Raw genomic sequence first — 15,064 nt, forward strand, 5'->3', positions numbered from 1 at the left:
CTAGGCACTATGCCCTAACAATCTTATGCTATTACATGAACAATCTCATCCAATCCCTACCATCCCCTTCAGCCTACAGCGGGGGAATTACTCACACATGGATGGGGGAAACATGGCTGGTCGATGGAGAGGCGTCGGTGGTGATGATGGCGATGATCTCCTCCAATTCCCCGTCCCGGTGGAGTGCCAGGACGGAGTTTCTGGTCCCGAGACGGAGTTTCGCGATGGCGGCGCTGTTCTGGATGTCTTCTGGCGTATTCGTCTAACCCCCGTGCGTTTTTAGGTCGAAGCCTTTAAGTAGTCGAAAGGGGGGCACCTGGGGCTGCCCGAGGCGTCGCCACCATAGGGCGGCGCGGCCCAGGGGCCCACCGCGCCGCCTTATGGGGTTGGCGCCTCGTGGCCCCCTCCTTCTGGTCTTCTGGCTCCGCCCCTCTTCTATGAAAATAGGCCCATTGGAATTAATCCCGGGGATTTTCCTGAAAGTTGAGTTTCTGCACAAAAATGAGACACCAGGGCAATTCTGCTGAAAACAGCGTTAGTCCGTGTTAGTTGTATCCAAAATACACAAATTAGAGGCAAAACAATAGCAAAAGTGTTCGGGAAAGTAGATACGTTTTGGACGTATCAACTCCCCCAAGCTTAGCTTATTGCTTGTCCTCAAGCAATTCAGTTAACAACTGAGTGCGATAAAAGAACTTTCACGAACACATTAGTTCATATGATGTAAATATTCTCATGATATGGGCAAGTACTTAAGCAATTCATAATAAGATACATGCAAATAAAGTCATCTAATAGCTATGTCAATCATGGAAAAGGTACCAACAAATTAATAATAAGCATCATGAATCATGTCTATCAGCAAGATTGCAATGTTCATAAAAGGATATGATAAAGTGGTATCTCTCTTGCCCGTATTTGTACAGCAAAACATAAATGCTCGGGCACCTTTGAAGTTCATGGAAAGGCTGGAAGTAGAGATTGTCAAAGATAAAAGCATCAAAGTTATACCACAGTTAATCACATTTTGGGACAAGCATATTATACTAAGAATGACAGTTGTGCTCTCAAGAAAGTGCTCAAAGAAAGGATGGTGACTCAATCATAAAAGTAAAAGATTGACCCTTTGCAGAGGGAAGCAGGGGTTAACATGAGCTAGAGCTTTTCATTTTTAAAACAGGAGTAAAATTATTTTGAGAGGTGTTTGTTGTTGTCAACGAATGGTAGTGGGCACTCCAACTACCTCGTCAACCAGACTTTCAAGAGCGGCTCCCATGAAGGACGTTATCTCTAGCAGCAAGGTAAATCATCCCTCTTCTCTTTTGTTTACACACGTATTTTAGTTTCATTATGGATGACACTCCCCCCAACCTTTGCTTACACAAGCCATGGCTAACCGAATCCTCGGGTGCCTTCCAACATTCACATACCATGGAGGAGTGTCTATTTGCAAATTAAGTTGCTTACTGATAAATTAGGGCAAAACATGTGAAGAGAATTATTGATGAAAGTTAATTAATTGGGGCTGGGAACCCTGTTGCCAGCTCTTTTTGCAAAATTATTGGATAAGCGGATGTGCCACTAGTCCATTGATGAAAGTTTGTCAGGAGTAAATGACAAGGTTGAAAGATAAACACCACATACTTCCTCATGAGCTATAAAACATCAACACAAATTGAGAAGTATTTTGAAGGTTTAAAGGTAGCACATGAGAATTTACTTGGAATGGTTTGAAATGCCATGCATAGGTATTTATGGTGGACACTCTGGAATAACTTGGTTTTCAGGGGTTTGGAAGCACGAGCAGCGTTCCCGCTCAGTACAAGTGAAGGCTAGCAATAGACTGGGAAGCGACAATCAAGAGAGCAGTAACTGTCATAATCATTCTTGCGACAAAATAAATTAACGGAGGCATAAAAGTGATACAAGAACTCTGAGGTAAAGTAAATCATCGAGGCTTAATTGACTTTTGTTCACTCATATGCATGCGTGAGCATGTGCCAAGTCGATTCAAGTGAATTATTCAGAGGAGGATACCACAATGTCATACTAATACGTCTCCGACGTATCAATAATTTCTTATGTTCCATGCCACATTATTGATGATACCTACATGTTTTATGCATACTTTATGTCATATTTATGCATTTTCCGGCACTAACCTATTAATGAGATGCCGAAGAGCCAGTTGCTGTTTTCTGCTGTTTTTGGTTTCAGAAATCCTAGTAAGGAAATATTCTCGGAATTGGACGAAATCAACGCCCAGGGTCCTATTTTGCCACAAAGCTTCCAGAAGACCGAAGATTCTACGAAGTGGGGCCACGAGGTGGCCACACAGTAGGGCGGCGCAACCCAAGCCCTGGCCGCGCCGACCTAGCGTGTGGGGCCCTCGTGTGGCCCCCTGACCTATCTCCTCCGCCTACTTATAGCCTTCGTTGCGAAACCCCCAGTACCGAGAGCCACGATACGGAAAACCTTCCAGAGACGCCGCCGCCGCCAATCCCATCACGGGGGATTCAGGAGATCGTCTTCTCCTAATTATGCTTCATTGTCGGGTCTTGTGAGCTGCCTAACATGATCAAGATCATCTATCTGTAATGCTATATGTTGTGTTTGTTGGGATCCGATGGATAGAGAATACTATGTTATGTTGATTATCAATTTATATCTATGTGTTGTTTATGATCTTGCATGCTCTCTGTTATTAGTAGAGGCTCTGGCCAAGTTTTTGCTAGTAACTCCAAGAGGGAGTATTTATGCTCGATAGTGGGTTCATGCCTCCATTAAATGCAGGACGATGTGAGAAAGTTCTAAGGTTGTGGATGTGCTGTTGCCACTAGGGATAAAACATCGATGCTATGTCCGTGGATGTAGTTATTGATTACATTACGCACCATACTTAATGCAATTGTCTGTTGTTTGCAACCTAATACTGGAGGGGGTTCGGATGATAACCTGAAGGTGGACTTTTTAGGCATAGATGCATGCTGGATAGCGGTCTATGTACTTTGTCGTAATGCCCAATTAAATCTCACTATACTCATCATATCATGTATGTGCATGGTCATGCCCTCTCTATTTGTCAATTGCCCAACTGTAATTTGTTCACCCAACATGATATTTATCTTATGGGAGAGACGCCTCTAGTGAACTGTGGACCCCGGTCCATTCTTTTTACATTGAATACAATCTACTGCAATACTTGTTCTACTGTTTTCTGCAAACAATCATCATCCACACTATACATCTAATCCTTTGTTACAGCAAGCCGGTGAGATTGACAACCTCACTGTTACGTTGGGGCAAAGTACTTTGTTTATGTTGTGCAGGTTCCACGTTGGCGCCGGAATCCCTGGTGTTGCGCCGCACTACACTCCGCCGCCATCAACCTTCGACGTGCTTCTTGACTCCTACTGGTTTGATAAACCTTGGTTTCTTACTGAGGGAAACTTGCCGCTGTACGCATCACACCTTCCTCTTGGGGTTCCCAACGGACGCGTGTTGAACGGAAAGACAATACGTCATCTACGCACAGCAAGCAGATTTTCTGGCGCCGTTGCCGGGGAGATCAAGACACGCAGCAAGGGGAGTCTTCACATCCAATCTCTTTACTTTGTTTTTGTCTTGGTTTATTTTATTTACTACTTTGTTTGCTGCACTAAAACAAAACACAAAAAATTAATTGCTAGCCTTACTTTATTTACTGTCTTGCACTCTATATCAAAAATACAAAAAAATAGTTACTTGCATTTGGTTTACTTATTCCAACATGTTTCCTTTTAATTTTAATGTAAAAGATATACCTGTGGGACAAGGGTCTATAATTGGAAGAGATAATATAGAAGAATTTTTCACCCATGTTAGTATGCATGAAGATCTCAAAGATATACCACTGGCAAAAGCTGTCCCTACTTATGTAGATGCCTCTGTTTGTTTGGTACGCATGATGGAAGCTAGATTTATTAGTCTCAACCCCATGATACAACACATGTTTCTTACACTTTCTGATATGGAGAGGGGAGAGAAGAGAGATTTTGTTCTAAAAGTCCTTGTGCGAGAATTTGAGGATATAGCCAAAGAAGCTAGAAAAGTTTTTAGTAAGCATGAGAGGCTTGGTATGATCACCGATTTTAAAAGAACACTTGAAAAGATGGATATGGAAGAATTAAGTACACTAATAATGTTAATGATGGTGGGGAGATTAAAGCACCAATACCATGTAAGCTCCTAGTGATGCATGAAGCTCTAGATGATAATTATGCTTGGCTTGTCCCTCAAAATTTGTTTGATGAGAGTAGCAAGCCCAAGACTAATGAAGAGGGAGCCTCTGAAACTTATGTATCCAAAATACAATGCATGGTTGAGAAAACTCCAAACCCCGCTGTTAATACTTTGTCTCTTGATAACACTTGATACACACTTTCTGCGCCTAGCTGAAAGGCGTTAAAGAAAAGCGCTTATGGGAGACAACCCATGATTTTACTACTGCAGTTTTATTTTATATTTGAGTCTTGGAAGTTGTTACTATTGTAGCAACCTCTCCTTATCTTAGTTTTGTTGCATTGTTGTGCCAAGTAAAGTCTTTGATAGTAAGGTTCATACTAGATTTGGATTACTGCGCAGAAACAGATTTCTTGCTGTCACGAATCTGAGCCTAATTATCTGTAGGTAACTCAGAAAATTATGCCAATTTACGTGAGTGATCCTCAGATATGACGCAACTTTCATCAATTTGAGCATTTTCATTTGAGCAAGTCTGGTGCCTCTTAGAAATTCATCTTTACGAATTGTTCTGTTTTGACAGATTCTGCCTTTTATTTCGCATTGCCTGTTTTGCTATGCTTGATGGATTTTTCTATTCCATTAACTTTCAGTAGCTTTGTGCAATGTCCAGAAGTGTTAAGAATGATTATGTCACCTCTGAACATGTGAATTTTGATTATGCACTAACCCTCTAATGAGTTGTTTTGAGTTTGGTGTGGAGGAAGTTTTCAAGGATCAAGAGAGGAGGATGATACAATAAGATCAAGGAGAGTGAAAGCTCTAAGCTTGGGGATGCCCCGGTGGTTCACCCCTGCATATTTCAAGAAGACTCAAGCGTCTAAGCTTGGGGATGCCCAAGGCATTCCCTTCTTCATCGACAACATTATCAGGTTCCTCTAGTGAAACTATATTTTTATTCCATCACATCTTATGTACTTTGCTTGGAGCGTCTATTTGTTTTTGTTTTTGTTTTGTTTGAATAAAGATGGATCCTAGCATTGATTGTGTGGGAGAGAGACACGCTCCGCTGTTGCATATGGACAAATATGTCCTTAGGCTTTACTCATAATATTCATGGCAAAGGTTGAATCTTCTTCGTTAATTTGTTATATGGTTGGAAACGGGAAATGCTACATGTAGTAATTGGTAAAATGTCTTGGATAATTTGATACTTGGCAATTTTTGTGCTCATGTTTAAGCTCTTGCATCATATACTTTGCACCTATTAATGAAGAAATACATAGAGCTTGCTAAAATTTGGTTTGCATAATTGGTCTCTCTAAGGTCTAGATAATTTCTAGTAAGGGTTGAACAACAAGGAAGACGGTGTAGAGTCTTATAATGTTTACAATATGTCTTTTATGTGAGTTTTGCTGCACCGGTTCATCCTTGTGTTTGTTTCAAATAACCTTGCTAGCCTAAACCTTGTATCGAGAGGGAATACTTCTCATGCATCCAAAATCCTTGAGCCAACCACTATGCCATTTGTGTCCACCATACCTACCTACTACATGGTATTTCTCCGCCATTCCAAAGTAAATTTCTTGAGTGCTACCTTTAAATTTCTATCCTCTACCTTTGCAATATATAGCTCATGGGACAAATAGCCTAAAAACTATTGTGGTATTGAATATGTACTTATGCATTTTATCTCTTATTAAGTTGCTTGTTGTGCGATAACCATGTTCCTGGGGACGCCATCAACTACTCTTTGTTGAATATCATGTGAGTTGCTATGCATGTCCGTCTTGTCTGAAGTAAGGGAGATTTACCACTTATTTAATGGTTAGAGCATGCATACTGTTAGAGAAGAACATAGGGCCGCTAACTAAAGCCATGAATCATGGTAGAAGTTTCAGTTTTGGACAAATATCCTCAATCTCATATGAGAACATTAATTGTTGCTACATGCTTATGCATTAAAGAGGAGTCCATTATCTGTTGTCTATGTTTTCTCAGTATGGATGTCTAAGTTGAGAATAATCAAAAGCGAGAAATCCGATGCGAGCTTTCTCCTTAGACCTTTGTACAGGCGGCATAGAGGTACCCCTTTGTGACACTTGGTTAAAACATATGTATTGCGATGATAATCCCGGTAATCCGAGCTAATTAGGACAAGGTGCGGGCACTATTAGTATACTATGCATGAGGCTTGCAACTTGTAAGATATAATTTACATGATACATATGCTTTATTACTACCGTTGACAAAGTTGTTTCTTGTTTTCAAAACCAAAGCTCTAGCACAAATATAGCAATCAATGCTTCCCTCTGCGAAGGGCCTTTCTTTTACTTTTATGTTGAGTCAGTTCACCTATTTCTCTCCACCTCAAGAAGCAAACACTTGTGTGAACTGTGCATTGATTCCTACATACTTGCATATTGCACTTGTTATATTACTTTGCATTGACAATATCCATGAGATATACATGTTATAAGTTGAAAGCAACCGCTGAAACTTAATCTTCCTTTGTGTTGCTTCAATACCTCTACTTTGAATTATTACTTTATGAGTTAACTTTTATGCAAGACTTATTGATGCTTGTCTTGAAAGTACTATTCATGAAAAGTCTTTGCTTTATGATTCATTTGTTTACTCATGTCATTTACCATTGCTTTGATCGCTGCATTCATTACATATGCTTACAATAGTATGATCGAGGTTATGATGGCATGTCACTCCAGAAATTATCTTTGTTATCGTTTACCTACTCGGGACGAGCAGGAACTAAGCTTGGGGATGCTGATACGTCTCCGACGTATCGATAATTTCTTATGTTCCATGCCACATTATTGATGATACTTACATGTTTTATGCATACTTTATGTCATATTTATGTATTTTCCGGCACTAACCTATTAACGAGATGCCGAAGAGCCAGTTGTTGTTTTCTGCTGTTTTTGGTTTCAGAAATCCTAGTAAGGAAATATTCTCGGAATTGGACGAAATCAACGCCCAGGGTCCTATTTTGCCACGAAGCTTCCAGAAGACCAAAGATGATACGAAGTGGGGCCACGAGGTGGCCACACAGCAGGGCGGCGCGGCCCAAGCCCTAGCCGCGCCGACCTAGCGTGTGGGGCCCTCGTGTGGCCCCCTGACCTATCTCCTCCGCCTACTTATAGCCTTCGTCGCGAAACCCCCAGTACCGAGAGCCACGATACGGAAAACCTTCCAGAGACACCGCCGCCGCCAATCCCATCTCGGGGGATTCAGGAGATCGCCTCCGGCACCCTGCCGGAGAGGGGAATCATCTCCCGGAGGACTCTTCACCGCCATGGTCGCCTCCGGAGTGATGAGTGAGTAGTTCACCCCTGGACTATGGGTCCATAGCAGTAGCTAGATGGTCGTCTTCTCCTAATTATGCTTCATTGTCGGGTCTTGTGAGCTGCCTAACATGATCAAGATCATCTATCTGTAATGCTATATGTTGTGTTTGTTGGGATCCGATGGATAGAGAATACTATGTTATGTTGATTATCAATTTATACCTATGTGTTGTTTATGATCTTGCATGCTCTCCGTTGTTAGTAGAGGCTCTGGCCAAGTTTTTGCTAGTAACTCCAAGAGGGAGTATTTATGCTCGATAGTGGGTTCATGCCTCCATTAAATCTGGGATAGTGACAAAAAGTTCTAAGGTTGTGGATGTGCTGTTGCCACTAGGGATAAAACATCGATGCTATGTCCGAGGATGTAGTTATTGATTACATTACGCACCATAATTAATGCAATTGTCTGTTGTTTGCAACTTAATACTGGAGGGGGTTCGGATGATAACCTGAAGGTGGACTTTTTAGGCATAGATGCATGCTGGATAGCGGTCTATGTACTTTGTCGTAATGCCCAATTAAATCTCACTATACTCATCATATCATGTATGTGCATGGTCATGCCCTCTCTATTTGTCAATTGCCCAACTGTAATTTGTTCACCCAACATGCTATTTATCTTATGGGAGAGACGCCTCTAGTGAACTGTGGACCCCGGTCCATTCTTTTACATTGAATACAATCTACTGCAATACTTGTTCTACTGTTTTCTGCAAATAATCATCATCCACACTATACATCTAATCCTTTGTTACAGCAAGCCGGTGAGATTGACAACCTCACTGTTACGTTGGGGCAAAGTACTTTGTTTGTGTTGTGCAGGTTCCACGTTGGCGCCGGAATCCCTGGTGTTGCGCCGCACTACACTCCGCCGCCATCAACCTTCGACGTGCTTCTTGACTCCTACTGGTTTGATAAACCTTGGTTTCTTACTGAGGGAAAACTTGCCGCTGTACGCATCACACCTTCCTCTTGGGGTTCCCAACGGACGCGTGTTGAACGGAAAGACAATACGTCATCTACGTGCAGCACATACCTATTTATGAATAAAACAATGCAAGCAAATATTTATGACATGCTACTCATATTAATAAATTGGAGCTAAACATGAGAGATCATGAACTACTAGACTTTCTTAAATGACATATACCTCACATGAACCAACTAAGCATGCTCACATGGATGAGTATATGTACAAAAAAGAATACGAATAGAGTTCATACCAGCCTCTCACCACAGTCGAGTTGTCGTAGATCGTCATTATTGCCTTTCACTTGTGTAGCTTGAATAATATGGAATGAAAACCAAGCTCCAGCCACCGAAGACCACTGAACTCCATAATGAACTTTACAAAACCAAAGAAGAACAAGAAATATTTTTGGTGTTTTCGAATTGGAAACCAGAACAAAAGGAAGCAAGCAAACAAAGCAAAATCTTTTTGGATTTTCTTATAGCAAACCAACGATAGCAAATAAAGCAAAATAGGAGCAAGAAACCAAAATAAGCAAATGGTAAAGAGAAAAACAGAAATATTTTTGGTCTTTTTGTGTTTTAGGAAAGAAACAAAGCAAAAACAAGAAAATGAAAACTAAAAGAGTCACATAAACACAAAGCAGCAGAAATTCGTCAAACTTGACAGCAGCACAGTAATCGATTTTCGCAAAAATCTTCCGCTGCTCAGCTCGAAAAGTGCTCAACTAATGAAAGTTATATAATAACCTGGGGAACATGCACAAAAATTGGCTTCGCAAAATAACCTTCTGGCTGTTTTTGAGTTTTTTTTTGGTATCAGTCCAGAATCTGTTTTCAAACAGCACTTCCTCAAATATCGTCTCCCTCTTATTAGAAACCACTTTAAGAAGCTAAACAAGTATGTACAAGTATCCAGCAATTATAATATGAAATGAATGAGTGATGCCGGTATACCTCCCCCCAAGCTTAGGCTTTTGGCCTAAGTGGAGATCAACCCCAGCGAGGGTCAGGGTTCCACGCCGGTGGATCATACATGGTGTGGTCATAATAAGGTCCCTGTGCAGAAGAAAAGGGTGAAGGATCCACATGCCCAAAATGTTGATGCGAAGAGCTCGCTGCATCGGATGACAAGTCGAGGTGTTCCTCGGCCTCCTCCGTGCCGTCCCCTGCATGATGGCCATCCCTCTCTATGTATGCATTCAGTTCATCTTCCATGACTGACCAATTCTTCCTGGAATCAAGGTTAAGCAAAACAGGTGCAGGCAATCCTACTAGCCTTTCAGTTTTCTTAGTTGTTCTCCAATTTTTCTTGTAAAATGTTATCTTGTAAGACAAGTTACTCAAATTAGACAAATCAGAAACAAAGTCATGTTTAATCATGGAAACAATGTCAAGTTTCTCCATGGAGAGTTGAATATCAAGATGGTGAGGTTCTACACAATGCATAGCTAATAAACGAGAGACGATGAGACCTCCACAAATTCCTCCCTTCTCACGGTTAGTAGCAAGTCTATAGGCTATCAAAGCACCCAAATTATAAGTCCTATCACCTTGCAATGCAGCAGCTAGGAAAGCCAAATCCTGGATAGATAACTTATTTGCATTCTTTCTAGCAAGAACGCACTTGGTGATGAAATAAGCAAAGTAGCGAATAGCTGGGAGTTGAATACTACTGATTTTACCACTATCATCTGAGAAGCTTCTCCCTCGACAAATCATCTTGTATAGACTCAAGAGCTCCTGCGGCAGTCCCCTAACCTTCTCGCATCATCCCCATTGTGGCACTCTAATTGCTGCACAAAAATCATTAAAGGGCAAGTTGATAGTTTTATTATAAATTTTGTATCGAACCATGGGGTTAGTTTGGGACCAATTGAATACAAAATCCTGCACCACTGAATGGTTAGTTTTGCATATTGGTAAGGTTCACCAACAACAAAACCTTCCAACCCTGCATTGGAAATCAGATTTTGAACATCTTGCAAGATTCCTGCACTCCTCATAAAATCAACGCATGGGTAGTAAGAGGGGTATACTCCCTCTTCGCGGTGAACTCTCATAACTTCTTGCACCTCCAATTCTTGTTGGTTCAGTTGGTGCCTATTCCACTCCATTTTCTGAAATTTTTCAACAAACATTATAAAAGTTGATTTGGAGACATATAAATGAGGGAAACTACTATAGGAACTTGGTAGAGTACTAAACATGCATCAAAACTAATTTTTACAACTTAGAACAAGCATGCAAGCTCACTAAACATGTTATCTACAGCAGCAAAATATTCAAGATATACTCAATCAAACAAAATTCTATTTGGATAATCGGAGGAGTCACATGCCAGAGAGCAAATGTGCCAAATTTCAGACAGAAATCTGGGCTGAGCAAAGATGTAACATCCCAAATTTCAAAAAAAAGAAAGTTAGAAGAATTCCAGAGAGCAAAATTTCAAACCAACAAAAACTTTTTATATTGCATATAGTGCCATGCATAGGAATTGTGCATTTGAGTGATATGCCATGATGATTGTTATTATGTGTATATGCTATACTCTAAAACCCTAATGTGATCATGAGAAGATCACCAACCAAATAAATCAAAAAGAGAAAGAAATCAAATAAAAGAAAAACCCTAAAACCCTCACATATGGCTTATGCCATTTTTATAAATTTTGACCCTAGACCATTTTGGTCTTCACCATTAATTGAATAATGTTACTAAATACTTATTACAACTTTTGGAATCAAAGAAACACAAATCAAATGAATTTCAAACTCCAAATTTGGATCACATATGATAATGGTCAAATCTGCCATTTTTAGTCTGATCCCTACTTTGAGCCTTTGCAATTCAAATTTTCCAAACTAAACTTTGTTAACTCTTTGCATATCATCCAAGACAACATCAAGGTGAACACTTTTTGTAAAGATCACCATGCCAAATTCTTTGTAGATCAAATGCTATGCTCATCCAAAGTTGACACTTTTTATTAAGTGGAACATTCTCACACTTATCAATTTTTGCAAATCTTTGAATTAAACAATTCCACCACCACCTCTCATCTTCTCTGGTCAAATACAACTTAACTAAACACACACAATTCAATTCTTGCAAACATTTGAACTCACTCAAAAATTGGACAAATTTGCAAATTGCAAATATGGAACTATTTGACACTATTCTAAATAGTGATCTACACCACTCTAATCTACCCCAAACTACCCTATCTGGTTCCCCTGCCCCCTCTCACACTAAATGCTGCATAGCAAACCTAAGGAGAGAGGCTAGCTCACATGAGCATGGACATGCCGGCCATGTCGCCACCCCGACGCACCACCTCTCTCTCCCTTCCTCTCCTGCCCTGGCCACCGTGCCAAACCGCGCCACCACACCACCCTAGCAACGCCTACACCAGCCTTGGTCGAGGAAGCCACGACCACTCGCCGGAGATCGTGCGCCAAGATCGCGCCAGATGCCGCTCGTGTCGCGCGTGGACGCGCCGTGGACGTCACTGGCCACGCGCCACTCCACCGTCTCGCACTCGCTCTAGCCCCTCTCTTGCTTCGTTGAGCATCGCTGCGCCACCACGACACCACCAGACACGCGTGGAACCGAGACCCTAGACCGCCGCCACCGGAGATGATGACAAGATCCCGTAGACGCCGCCGCCCGACATGGAAGCAATGCGTGCGCCACAGATGTCGCCCGACCGTGCCGTTGCTACCTATAGCTTCGCCTGGACGAGGAGAACGTCACTGCACCGTTGCCTAGCCCAACAGCTCGCCGGAATCGCCGCGCCATGGTCGACCTCAACCCTGCCCCACAGCACCTCTCCGCCTCTATAAATATCGCGTTCCCTGGACGAAGTTGAGCACACCACCTCGTTCCCCATCCTCCACTGCCTCTCCTCAACCCATTAGCTACCTCGATCATCACCGGAGCAAGGCCAATCGACCGATCGGAGCCGCGGAAGCCCTGGAGCAATCGCCGTCGACTGGAGCCTCCTCGAGCGACGCCACTGCTACAGGCTGCTTCGCCGTCGTCCACAACTTCCTCGCGCACACTGCCAACCCTTGCTGGAGCCTCGGTGAGCCCTCCGACCCCCTAGCGCCGCCGTGCCCGTAACCCTCTCTCGTGGGAGAAGACGACGACTGTGCGCCGTTGGATTTCCTTCTAATCCAACGCGCCGCGTCACTCGTACCGATTCGGCGTGGAACAGCCGCTGACCTGTGGCCCCCACACTGTCAGCAGGCCCACACGCACTGGATGCGTTGCTGGGCCGTTTTTCCCTTTTTCAAACCGTTTCGGCCCACGTTGCTTTCCCGCCAGCCCAATAATTCAAATACAGTTTTAATTAAATTCAAACAATTTCAATGCTAGCTCCAACTTTGAAATTCAATAGAATCTGTTTGGCTTGGCCAAATTTAACAAATTTCATATTGTTGGAAAGCTACTAAAAATATCTACAATATGCCACTGGTCCGACTTCAAGATCTGTTGTATAATTAATCTGATAAAAATAAGAAGGCAGGGACTTTTCCCAATTCAAATAATTATTAAAAATCAACCAAAATAGATATTAAGTTAATTCCAACTCCAATAGCTCACATTTGACTTACACTAATTTTTTCTGCAATAAAATGGTGTGGTCACTTTGCATGATCATGCCCTAGTTTAATTAATGGACAATATGGCTAGTTTATTTAAGTGATATTGTCCATAACTATTATGCAAATCATATGAAGTATTTTACTTCATTTAAATCTTGTCCCAAATGAATTCATGTGATGTTTGCACCCCTGGTCAAACACTCTTATATGAATTACTTGGGGATTTAAATCATTTATAGAATTATTAAATGGTATGAGGTGGTCTACCTTATTTAAATCATTTTCTCAAATGATGATAATGAATGTTTGACTTAGGTCAATATAAGTTCATGCATGATTGTTTGAGAAATTAAATCTTAATAAGATTTCAATGAGAGGAAATTATTCCTCAAGAACCCTATGGAAACTATCATTTACATATTAAATGAAAGGAAATTATTTCTCCTCAAGCAACACCACCAATGCACCCTAATTAGATTAATTGTGTGCTTAGAATAGTTTGTGTGAATATATGTGATGTATGGAATAGCCATTGAATTAGTTGAGTGATTATACTCGTATTTCAAATTTAGACGCTAGCACCGGAGAATACCCGGAAGAAGAAGGTTGCTACCAAGAGGAGGAGGAGGAGAACTTTGAGAACTACCAAGGCAAGCTAATATTCTTGCAAAGTGCAAAGCCCTTTGGGGCAAGGAACCATAGTCTTACCTTTTCTTACCATAAGCCTATCCCAAGTTTCTACATTACAAGTTTTACTTGTTGTTTTCCAAGAGTTACTTTTATAGTTAACTTTGGTCAAAATAAAGAAGTTTACTAGAGTAGTAAAGTTAGTCTCAATCAAGCAAAGCAAGATAGCACCCCTCATGATTTAGAGCTAGTGCTAATGACTAAAACTTGACTACTCTAGATGGGAACATGTGACTTTGAAATGAATTGGTGAAACCTTGGAATGATGAATCATTTCATTGAATGATTTTTGAAGGTGAATATGATAAAGAGAAGATGGTGATTTTTGATAAAACTGATATTGGTTTGAATGCGATACCTTTCCAATATCGAGTACCCCCACAATACCTGATTATGGGTAGGGCTTAACTGGAAGTTTATGCATCTTAGTATGTGTTCCCTCTGAACACACGTCATAGGGGTTATGCTTGAGGCTGCCTCCGTTGTTGAAAAATGATGTGAATTAAGGTGAATTGTACGGCCAAGCCCTGTGCAGTTCCTAGGTTGACAGTTGGTCTTCACTGGGAGGCCAAGCTCATGGGGAGAGGTGCTCATACTAGGATTTGTAAGTGAAAGGTTATGGTTGATGATCTGCGTACTGTGTTACGATGATTCGGGGTAATCCCGACGGATGAAATCAAATGTTGTGGCACAAGTGTGCAACCTCTGCAGAGTGTCAATCTATTCGAATAGCCGCGTCCACGGATACAGACGGTTGGAAAGGCCATACAGTTTCCGATGTCAAATTCTTGAAAATGATGGTGAAATGAATTGTGAAGTGGTGAATTGAATTGAAATCACCACTTGAATGGTGGGAATGACACTAATGTTCCCACTTGAGTCAGTTAGCACTTGAATAAGCTTTTCTCAAATACTTGTGAACTAAAATTGGTTTATGCAAATAAACTAGAGCTTAGCAAACCTTACTAGAAATGTCTAGCACTTACACTAGTATTAGTTTGCGAGTACTTGAAGTACTCACGGCTTTGTCCCTGGCTATTCAAATGGCCAGAGTATGAAGATGAACAAGGAGATGACCAGCAGGACGCCTACGACAACTAGGAGTCTTCCGACGTCAAGCGTTGGCCTGTGGACTAGAAAGTCCTTGTATCTTACGCTTTCGCTATGAACTTGTGTTTGTTCGTTGATCAATAGATCAACTATTCGTGT

This window comes from Lolium perenne, chromosome 2, assembly GCF_019359855.2.
Source record: "Lolium perenne isolate Kyuss_39 chromosome 2, Kyuss_2.0, whole genome shotgun sequence".
NCBI classification, from domain to species: domain Eukaryota; kingdom Viridiplantae; phylum Streptophyta; class Magnoliopsida; order Poales; family Poaceae; genus Lolium; species Lolium perenne.